Genomic DNA, 11,369 nt, shown 5'->3' with positions numbered 1-11,369 from the left:
TCTGTAACAGGGGTGGGCAATTCCAGGCCTCAAGGGCCGGTGTCCTGCAGGTTTTAGATCTCACCTTGGGTCAACACACCTGAATCACATGATTAGTTCGCTACCAGGCCGCTGGAGAACTTCAGGACATGTTGAGGAGCTAATTTAGCCATTTAAATAAGCTGTGTTGGTTCAAGGACACATCTAAAATCTGCAGGGACACCGGCCCTCGAGGCCTGGAGTTGCCCACCCCTGGTCTATAAGGTGTACAGACCTGCATAGAGTTCATAGTCATATATAAGATATGACATACACATACAAGCATCCAATCACACTTCCATACAAAGGTTGCTGAGTTCCACAATGATCCAGGATTATTAAAACAAAAGGAAAACGTTTAAACAACATAGTAACCTATAAAAAATTTTCTGCATTTTTTTTAAACAAATCACCAATAAATCTGATCTAAAGGAATGAAAAGTTTGTGCTATATAATATAAAGTTCTTTATAAGAAAACTGAAATCCAGTCCTTTTCATGTGATATACAGTTTATTAGTAAAAATGGCTGATTCAGAACGGCTTTGCCAAATTTATCTGAGGTTACAGTGCTAACCACAGCAAGAAGTTTACTTAATGAGTAACACATCAAAGTACTCTGCCTGCCACATTGTTGTCTTGGCAACAAAATATTGTTACAATTGTTATTATTTAGTATGTAGTAGTACGCTAATACTGTCTTACAGAGAAATAAAGTTCAGTTGGATATCTGCAAACTATATACAAACATGACTTTTTAGCTAAAACTGGTAAATGCATCTTAATATAACCATGTTAGTTTTACATAGTCAGAGGTTTTCTTGTTCACACACTTGAACAGTTTTCACTGTTGCAGTAATTTATTAATACACAGCAAAGTCCCTGACTTGTCCTTCTTTGTAAAAGAAATTTCACAGTGCTGCTAACTCTTGTTGGCTGCTGGGAAAGTGCATTAAGGGAGATGTTCACAAAAACAGGAAACATGTGGCAACGCAACATATTTCCTGTTATTGGTTGTGCATTAATATACTTTACAGCCATTATCCTTATGTTTATGCAATTTCTATGGTCAGAATAATTTTTTAATCTCTTGAATTTGATTTTAATGTCCATATTTGTTTGAACTTGCATGCATAATGATAAGCCGTTTTCCCTGTAGCTTAAAATACTAGTCCGATAGCCAATTACAGATCCACAATCTTTTCACAGATCCAAAAGTTTTCACTCTGTCATTCCATTTGTTTTCATCTTTAATGATCTTCATTTCTCCACAGTCTTCATCTCGGCCATTATAACGGTTGGGCTCCCCGTTGTGCCATCTGAAACTAAAGAATCAGCTTTTTTCACGAAATCAGAGATGCATATCAACAACTTATAAACAAACAGGAACTGCTAATAATCACCAGATCTGCGTCTCGTTGCTGAAAGTCCTCTCTACTGTTGTTCCAGGATTTTTTAATAGAAGAAATGTAATAAAAACTGCCCCTGAAGTACACCCATCCATGTTGGAAATCCGTTTGAAAATGTTAAAAAAATAAATTCTTACACAGAAATAACTGAATAATTAAATAATTACAGGGACCAAAGTGATAACAAGAATGAAATTTTTTTTTTTAACATTTTCAACATCATACTCACAAAAAAGTATTTCACATCCTTTTTGGTGCATCTGCTCTTGTATCAGAATTGTCTGTGAGAACAAATAAACAATTGTTATTGTTGGATGGGAAAGGATGACAAACTTTTCATTTCAGTTAGCTTCATTTGTTCAGATATTTTACTGAGACAAAGCACATTAAGTACAGTTATGAAAATGTTAGGGTCGCAGGCTGGTTTGGGATGTCCCTGCATGTTTCCTCTGTTCTTAGTTGTATGTGGTCAGGCTTTGTTCTAGTCTCCAACTGCTGGTGGAGTTGCATTAAGAATCCTTCTTGTTATTAAACTAAATTCATCCATCCATCCTGGCAGGGCCTGGAGCCTGTCCAAGCTATCATAGGGCAAGAGGCTAACCCCAGTAATTCCATATCTTTGGACTGTGGGAGAAGGCCAGAGTACCAGGAGAGAACCCATGCAAACACAGGGAGAACATGCAAACTCCACACAGAAACACCCCAGCCAGATGGTGGAGTCAAACTCTTCTTGCTGTGAGGCAACAATGCTAACTACTCAAAGGAGATTGCAAAGAAAAGCGTCTGGACTTCTTTAAGTTACTTGAAGACGTTTCACCTCTCATCCGAGAAGCTTCTTCAGTTCTAAGGTCAAATGGTGGAGAGTCCCAGATATAAACCTAGTGGGAGTATCCCCCCACAGAGGGACAAAAGGACCCCCTGATGATCCTCTAATCGCCTGAGCCAAGGTGTGAAACTGGGTGTGGGTCCCAATCAGCCAGAGTTTCGGGTGAGTTCATTGTGAAACCTGGCCCCACCTTATCATGCGAATTCCTGAAATCAGATGGCCCAGGATGTGAGTGGGCGTTAAGGCGTCTGGGAAGGGAACTCAAAACTGGATTATAGATGGCAGAGAGTTGGTGTCGTAAACCACCGCCTCTGTTCAAAGATGGTCGCTCACAGTGGACATAGATGGCTTCTTTCACTCCTCTTTCAAACCATCTGTCCTCTCTGTCCAAAATGTGAACATTGGCATCCTCGAAAGAGTGTCCTTTGTCCTTAAGATGCAGATGGACTGCTGAGTCTTGTCCTGTGGAGGTGGCTCTTCTGTGTTGTGCCATGCACTTGTGAAGTGGCTGTTTGGTCTCTCCAATGTAGAGGTCTGGGCATTCCTCGCTGCACTGTACAGCATACACCACATTGTTAAGTCTGTGTTTTGGCGTTTTGTCTTTCGGGTGAACCAGTTTTTGTCTGAGCATGTTGCTGGGTCTGAAATGCACCGGGATGTCATGCTTGGAGAAAACTCTCCTGAGTTTTTCTGATACACCGGCTACATAGGGGATGACAATGTTGTTGCGTCTGTCCTTCTTATCCTCCCTCGCTGGTGTCTGATCTTCTTTTCTGTGCCTGTTTGCTGACTTTAAGAACGCCCATTTAGGATAGCCGCACGTTTTGAATGCTTCCTTTACATGTGTGTGTTCCTTCTTTTTCCCTTCAGGCTTAGAGGGAACATGTTCTGCCCGGTGGTGTAGGGTCCTAATTACTCCAAGTTTGTGTTCCAGAGGGTGATGGGAGTCAAACAGGAGGTACTGGTCCGTGTGTGTGGGCTTCCGGTAAACTTCGATGTTGAGTTTGCCGTTCTCTTCAATGTGCACAGCGCAGTCCAAGAAAGGCAAACAGTTGCCCTTTGTGTCTTCCCTGGTGAACTTGATGTTTTTATCCACAGCGTTAATGTGCGCAGTGAAGGATTCCACTTCTTGTGTCTTGATTTTGACCCAGGTGTCGTCCACATATCTGTACCAGTGGCTGGGTACTCTTCCTTTGAAAGAGCCAAGAGCCTTCCTTTCCACTTCCTCCATGTAAAGGTTGGCTACAATAGGTGACACGGGGGAGCCCATGGCACAGCCATGTTTTTGTCTGTAAAAGCCTTCGTTGTATTTGAAATATGTAGTGGTGAGGCAGAGGTCTAACAGTGTGCAGATCTGATCGGGTGTGAAGTTGGTCCTGTCCTCCAAGGAGCTGTCTTCTTGTAGTCGTTTTCTGACAGTCTCCACTGCCTCCGTGGTGGGTATGCAAGTGAAGAGAGAGACTACATCAAAGGACACCATGGTTTCATCTGGATCCAGGGTAAGTTTCTGGACCTTGTCAGTGAAGTCGGTGGAGTTCTTGATGTGGTGTGGGGTGTTCCCCACGAGAGGAGCAAGGATGGTAGCAAGGTGTTTAGCAATGTTATAAGTGGCTGAGTTTATGCTACTGACTATGGGTCTGAGTGGGACAAGCTTCCTTGTGGATTTTAGGAAGTCCGTAAATGCAGGGTATGGCATCCCCCGGGTAAAGGCGGTGATATGTAAGGTGATTTTGTCCTTTTCAAAGTCTTGAAGGCAAGCTATAACTTTCTTTTTGTAGCTGCTTGTGGGGTCTCGCTTTAAGGCTTCGTAGGTATTGTTGTCACTGAGGAGAGTGGTGATCTTTGTATAGTAATCTGTAGTGTTTAGGACCACGGTGCATCTTCCCTTATCAGCTGGTGAAACAGTGATGTTGTGATCTTTGCTCAGGGACACGACGGCCTTCTTTTCCTGTATTGTGAGGTTGGACGGAGGGACTTTGGCACTGGAGAGGGTGGCTGAGACTTTCATCCTGATTTGCTCTGCTTCTGTCTTTGATAATTTATTAATCCGTATGGCAGATTCTGTGGCTGTGATGAGGTCCACTATGGGCAACTGCTGTGGAGAAATGGCAAAATTGAGTCCTTTGGCTAATACTCTCTTTTCAGGTTCAGTGAGATTCCTGTCTGAAAAGTTCTTAACCCATTTCTCCTGACTGTCTTCAGGTGTGTTTTCTTCTCTGGGTTGTGTAGGTTCAGAATGAGGAGTGTGTGTTTTTGAAAGCAAGGTGTGAAATTTCCTGCGTTGTCTTTCTTTTCCTTTAGAGTGTTGGGCCCGCTGGGCCTTGTCCACAAACTTGTAAACCTCTTCTAAGATTGGAGAGGGTAGAAGGGTTTCCAGTTCCTGCAGAGTCTGGCTGATCTTGATCTGGAGGGCATCTATAGTGAAATGGACCTGTCTTATCCTTTCACTTAAAAGGTGATTTTGTGCTCTCTGTAGAATCAAGTCTGCTCTGTATCCCTTGACAGTGGATCCAAGGCGCAGGCTCTTAGGAACAACTCTGCTTTGTCTACATCTTAGGTTGAAACGGAGATGGTTCCTATAACCCGCTAGTTTCCTTGATTCCCTTTCATACTCCCGCACCAGTTGAAGGGTGTTCCTCCCAAAATGTACGGCAATATGTCTGTGAAGGTTCTCAGTCTGTAGTGTTTAGGACCACGGTGCATCTTCCCTCATCTTCCCCAAGCTCCTTTGACTACGATGACCTGGATGACTGAGAACCTTCACAGACATATTGCCGTACATTTTGGGAGGAACACCCTTCAACTGGTGCGGGAGTATGAAAGGGAATCAAGGAAACTAGCGGGTTATAGGAACCATCTCCGTTTCAACCTAAGATGTAGACAAAGCAGAGTTGTTCCTAAGAGCCTGCGCCTTGGATCCACTGTCAAGGGATACAGAGCAGACTTGATTCTACAGAGAGCACAAAATCACCTTTTAAGTGAAAGGATAAGACAGGTCCATTTCACTATAGATGCCCTCCAGATCAAGATCAGCCAGACTCTGCAGGAACTGGAAACCCTTCTACCCTCTCCAATCTTAGAAGAGGTTTACAAGTTTGTGGACAAGGCCCAGCGGGCCCAACACTCTAAAGGAAAAGAAAGACAACGCAGGAAATTTCACACCTTGCTTTCAAAAACACACACTCCTCATTCTGAACCTACACAACCCAGAGAAGAAAACACACCTGAAGACAGTCAGGAGAAATGGGTTAAGAACTTTTCAGACAGGAATCTCACTGAACCTGAAAAGAGAGTATTAGCCAAAGGACTCAATTTTGCCATTTCTCCACAGCAGTTGCCCATAGTGGACCTCATCACAGCCACAGAATCTGCCATACGGATTAATAAATTATCAAAGACAGAAGCAGAGCAAATCAGGATGAAAGTCTCAGCCACCCTCTCCAGTGCCAAAGTCCCTCCGTCCAACCTCACAATACAGGAAAAGAAGGCCGTCGTGTCCCTGAGCAAAGATCACAACATCACTGTTTCACCAGCTGATAAGGGAAGATGCACCGTGGTCCTAAACACTACAGATTACTATACAAAGATCACCACTCTCCTCAGTGACAACAATACCTACGAAGCCTTAAAGCGAGACCCCACAAGCAGCTACAAAAAGAAAGTTATAGCTTGCCTTCAAGACTTTGAAAAGGACAAAATCACCTTACATATCACCGCCTTTACCCGGGGGATGCCATACCCTGCATTTACGGACTTCCTAAAATCCACAAGGAAGCTTGTCCCACTCAGACCCATAGTCAGTAGCATAAACTCAGCCACTTATAACATTGCTAAACACCTTGCTACCATCCTTGCTCTTCTCGTGGGGAACACCCCACACCACATCAAGAACTCCACCGACTTCACTGACAAGGTCCAGAAACTTACCCTGGATCCAGATGAAACCATGGTGTCCTTTGATGTAGTCTCTCTCTTCACTTGCATACCCACCACGGAGGCAGTGGAGACTGTCAGAAAACGACTACAAGAAGACAGCTCCTCTGCCTCACCACTACATATTTCAAATACAACGAAGGCTTTTACAGACAAAAACATGGCTGTGCCATGGGCTCCCCCGTGTCACCTATTGTAGCCAACCTTTACATGGAGGAAGTGGAAAGGAAGGCTCTTGGCTCTTTCAAAGGAAGAGTACCCAGCCACTGGTACAGATATGTGGACGACACCTGGGTCAAAATCAAGACACAAGAAGTGGAATCCTTCACTGCGCACATTAACGCTGTGGATAAAAACATCAAGTTCACCAGGGAAGACACAAAGGACAACTGTTTGCCTTTCCTGGACTGCGCTGTGCACATTGAAGAGAACGGCAAACTCAACATCGAAGTTTACCGGAAGCCCACACACACGGACCAGTACCTCCTGTTTGACTCCCATCACCCTCTGGAACACAAACTTGGAGTAATTAGGACCCTACACCACCGGGCAGAACATGTTCCCTCTAAGCCTGAAGGGAAAAAGAAGGAACACACACATGTAAAGGAAGCATTCAAAACGTGCGGCTATCCTAAATGGGCGTTCTTAAAGTCAGCAAACAGGCACAGAAAAGAAGATCAGACACCAGCGAGGGAGGATAAGAAGGACAGACGCAACAACATTGTCATCCCCTATGTAGCCGGTGTATCAGAAAAACTCAGGAGAGTTTTCTCCAAGCATGACATCCCGGTGCATTTCAGACCCAGCAACATGCTCAGACAAAAACTGGTTCACCCGAAAGACAAAACGCCAAAACACAGACTTAACAATGTGGTGTATGCTGTACAGTGCAGCGAGGAATGCCCAGACCTCTACATTGGAGAGACCAAACAGCCACTTCACAAGTGCATGGCACAACACAGAAGAGCCACCTCCACAGGACAAGACTCAGCCGTCCATCTGCATCTTAAGGATAAAGGACACTCTTTCGAGGATGCCAATGTTCACATTTTGGACAGAGAGGACAGATGGTTTGAAAGAGGAGTGAAAGAAGCCATCTATGTCCACTGTGAGCGACCATCTTTGAACAGAGGCGGTGGTTTACGACACCAACTCTCTGCCATCTATAATCCAGTTTTGAGTTCCCTTCCCAGACGCCTTAACGCCCACTCACATCCTGGGCCATCTGATTTCAGGAATTCGCATGACAAGGTGGGGCCAGGTTTCACAATGAACTCACCCGAAACTCTGGCTGATTGGGACCCACACCCAGTTTCACACCTTGGCTCAGGCGATTAGAGGATCATCAGGGGGTCCTTTTGTCCCTCTGTGGGGGGATACTCCCACTAGGTTTATATCTCTCCACCATTTGACCTTAGAATTGAAGAAGCTTCTCGGATGAGAGGTGAAACGTCTTCAAGTAACTTAAAGAAGTCCAGACGCTTTTCTTTGCAAGCTCCTTTGACTACGATTACCTGGATGACTGAGAACCTTCACAGACAATGCTAACTACTGCACCACTAATACTAATGCTTAAAATAAAAGCAACCTCAGTTACAGCAGTTTATCGGCATAGTTTTAAAAATTGCAGTAAAGGAATTATAAAGTAAGACAAGTATTTACATTAGAGTAAAACATTATATGACATTATTTTATTTGACTCTTGTATATTTGATATGGAGCCAATACTTCAAATGATTGGAAATATAGAATCATGTGTTTCTTATTGTTTCATTAGTTACACCGTTCTATATAACACTGTAAAGTCTTAGCTTTAAAGTCTTAGCTGCCTTGAGATGACATGTTTTATATCAGAGGGTGATATACAGTAAATAAACTTAGATTAATTACATTACAGTTTGAAAAATTGTAATCCTTTCTCAGTTTTGCACTATTTTGTTTTAGTTTTTATATTATGTTTTTCATTATTCCGATGGTGAATTTGTATCCTGCTGCTGCTTCAAGATATTCAAGCATTTTGGGTTGTTTATGAGTGAAAGGAGAGTGGAGCCCAATTTTCATTGCTTCAGTTTTTAAATAGGAAATGCTTTCTTCCTTTCCATGTAATACATTACACTTTAAAACTGATCATTTTCAACAGTTTTCTGTTTTATCTCTGCAACATCTTTAACACTTGACAGCAGTTCCAGTCTTGAGGATTCCAGTCTTATCCTCCGTTCAGTCTCCAACTTCACCACCGTTGTCATCACAACCATTATGTCAGTCACCTTCAGTTCAGCCTCCTGTTCAGCAGCCACCAGCCCTGCATCCTGTGTCAGTTGCTTCACCTGTAAAACAATACAAGTCAATTCTACCCGAAAGACACTATTCCTCGCCCATCCATTCCAAGCAGAGAGACAAATCTAATAATAATGTCAACATTCCTCAAAGGCTGGCCAGTTCTGAGACTGAGATGCACACCAGGGCCTCCCCAGAGGCTGGGTTTCAGCCCCCATCAGACTCTGGACCCCTGGAGTTTAAGAAGCCAGCTGAGGACTGCACCCGGCTGTCGCTGCCTGAGCAGGGTCAATGCTCTGCGCAGCTGCAGGCCGCTATGTGTTTGCCAGAGGCCCGTGTGCCTGCTGGTCCTGTTCTGTCCCTGCCAGAGGCCCGTGTGCCTGCTGGTCCTGTTCTGTCCCTGCCAGAGGCCCGTGTGCCTGCTGGTCCTGTTGCGTTCCTGCCAGAGGTCTCCGCACCTGCTGGTTCTGAGACTGTTTTTGCTGGGGGGCCCGAGGAGCCCGTCCAGCGTCCTGCCTCGTCAGCTGGGGGGCCCGAGGAGCCCGTCCAGCGTCCTGCCTCGTCAGCTGGGGGGCCCGAGGAGCCCGTCCAGCCTTCTGCCTCGTCAGCTGGGTGGCCCGAGGAGCCCGTCCAGCCATCAGCTGCAGTCTCATCACCAGCTGCAGTCTCATCACCAGCTGCAGCTTCATCATCCTCGCCTGCTGCAGCTTCATCGTCCTCGCCTGCTGCAGCTTCATCGTCCTCGCCTGCTGCAGCTTCATCGTCCTTGCCTGCTGCGGCCTCAGAGTCTTCGGCCTCGCCTGGTCCAGCCCCCGTGTCTTCGGCCTCGCCTGGTCCGGTTTCAGCATCTGCTTCAGCATCCTCATCGCCTGGTCCAGCATCTGCTCCAGCATCCTCATCAGCATCGCCTGGTCCGGCTCCAGCATTCTCATCAGCATCGCCTGGTCCGGCTTCAGCATCCTCATCAGCATCGCCTGGTCCGGCTTCTGCTTCAGCATCGCCTGGTCCGGCTTCTGCTTCAGCATCGCCTGGTCCGGCCTCTGCTTCAGCATCCTCATCAGCTGCTTCGCCTGGTCCAGCTTCAGCCTCCTCATCAGCTGCTTCGCCTGGTCCAGCTTCAGCCTCCTCATCAGCTGCTTCGCCTGGTCCAGCTTCAGCCTCCTCATCAGCTGCTGCAGCCTCGCCTGGTCCAGCCTCCGCTTCTGCTTCAGCCTCGCCTGGTCCAGCCTCCGCTTCTGCTTCAGCCTCGCCTGGTCCAGCCTCCGCTTCTGCTTCAGCCTCGCCTGGTCCAGCCTCCGCATCCTCATCATCCTCGTCTGGTCCAGCCTCCGTGTCTTCATCCTCATCAGCGTCGCCTGGTCCAACTTCAGCTTCAGCATCAGCATCGCCTGGTCCAGCTTCTGCTTCAGCGTCCGCACCAGCTTCGTCTGGTCCAGCCTCCGCTTCCGCCTCGTCTGGTCCAGCCTCCGCTTCGCCTGGGGCTGCAGGGGCCACGCAGCCTTCAGGTCCCCTACTACCACCTCCACATCGTCGGTCATCTGCCATTTTTCAGTGTCACTTTGAGACCAGATGTTTCTAATTTTAGTGATATTAGGCAAATGGAAGAAAGTAGTCCTACATATTTGTTTAATTGTGGCAAAATCCATTCACATTTAGGTAAAGATATATATTTTTAAATGAAAATTTGAACATTATCTAAATTCTTTTCACACTGTAAAATCTAATAATGTGTTTAACTAAAAATATCAAGTAGACTGAGTTTTTATCAACTTGTTTTTAGAACTCAGTTTAAGTAAGTTACTAGTACTTTTCATTCAAAAAGCTGATCAGCTCTGGTCATTTGAGTTGTCTTAAATTTAAAAAAAAAAAAAAAAAAAGTAAGTAAGATGGAGATTTTACTACTCAGTGTGGAAGGATAAAACTATATGGTTTGAAATGCCACGTCACTACCTCCCTCCTCCCTCACACAGATCAGTCCACATGTTTATGGCACTCAGGTTTTTTTCTGGAATATGTTGAGAAAAGCTGGAGAAGCTTTATATAAGATTATATAATATACAGACAACAGCCTGCACACCAACTTTATAAACAAAGTATTATGTTGGTTGTCTTTTCTTCTGCCTCTCTGCTTTCACTTAAAATCAGCTGACTACCTGAAATCAATGGTGATATTATATGACTACATATATTTGTCATGATTTTACATCTTACATCTTTTCTGGTGGGTTAAATTATCTCTACATTTTTTTCACAAATCCAGACTTTTTTACTGTCACATGGTACATCATTCCAGGACTTTTCTCTTATATAGAAATACTGAGACACTTTTGTCTTTGTGTCTCAGAAACAGATTTTGCTCCTATATACTGTACCTGTTCCTCTCTGCTGATGATAATCACCAGGTCTGCCCCTCTCTGCAGACAGTCCTCTCTGCTGTCATTCCAGGTGTTTTCAATAGATGAAACGTAATATAAACTGTGTTTGAAGTATATCCATCCTCGTTGGATATAGCGAACCTCCTTATCTTTCTTTCATTTTTGACAGCATCTGCAGTTTTAAGCACAGAGCTTCCTGCTTTGCTGTAGTTCTATCTTAAGTTATGGTTTGTTAGTTGAGCCAGTTTTTGTTATGGTCCCTGGTTCCTCTATGCAAGAGGTTTCAAAGTCATTTTATCTTAGAGGCCACATCGAGGAAAATATATTCCCAAGTTTAAACTTTTAATAAAAACCATGTAATGTCCGAGTTGCACCACATAAGAATATGGCAGAAAATTGTCAAATTAATTTACAGTGAGTTTATGTTTTCTGGCTTCTGCAAGGCTTAAATCAGAGTATTTCCAGCTGCGAGAATGAGTTCATTTGTAAAAACAGTTTTTGACATGGCTACACTGTATAAACATACTTCATAG

Source organism: Copadichromis virginalis, linkage group LG6, assembly GCF_057382275.1.
Source record: "Copadichromis virginalis isolate Kocher_CV1m ecotype Utaka linkage group LG6, C_Virginalis_male_GT1.1, whole genome shotgun sequence".
NCBI lineage: Eukaryota > Metazoa > Chordata > Actinopteri > Cichliformes > Cichlidae > Copadichromis > Copadichromis virginalis.
Note: the sequence above shows the minus strand (reverse complement) of the source record.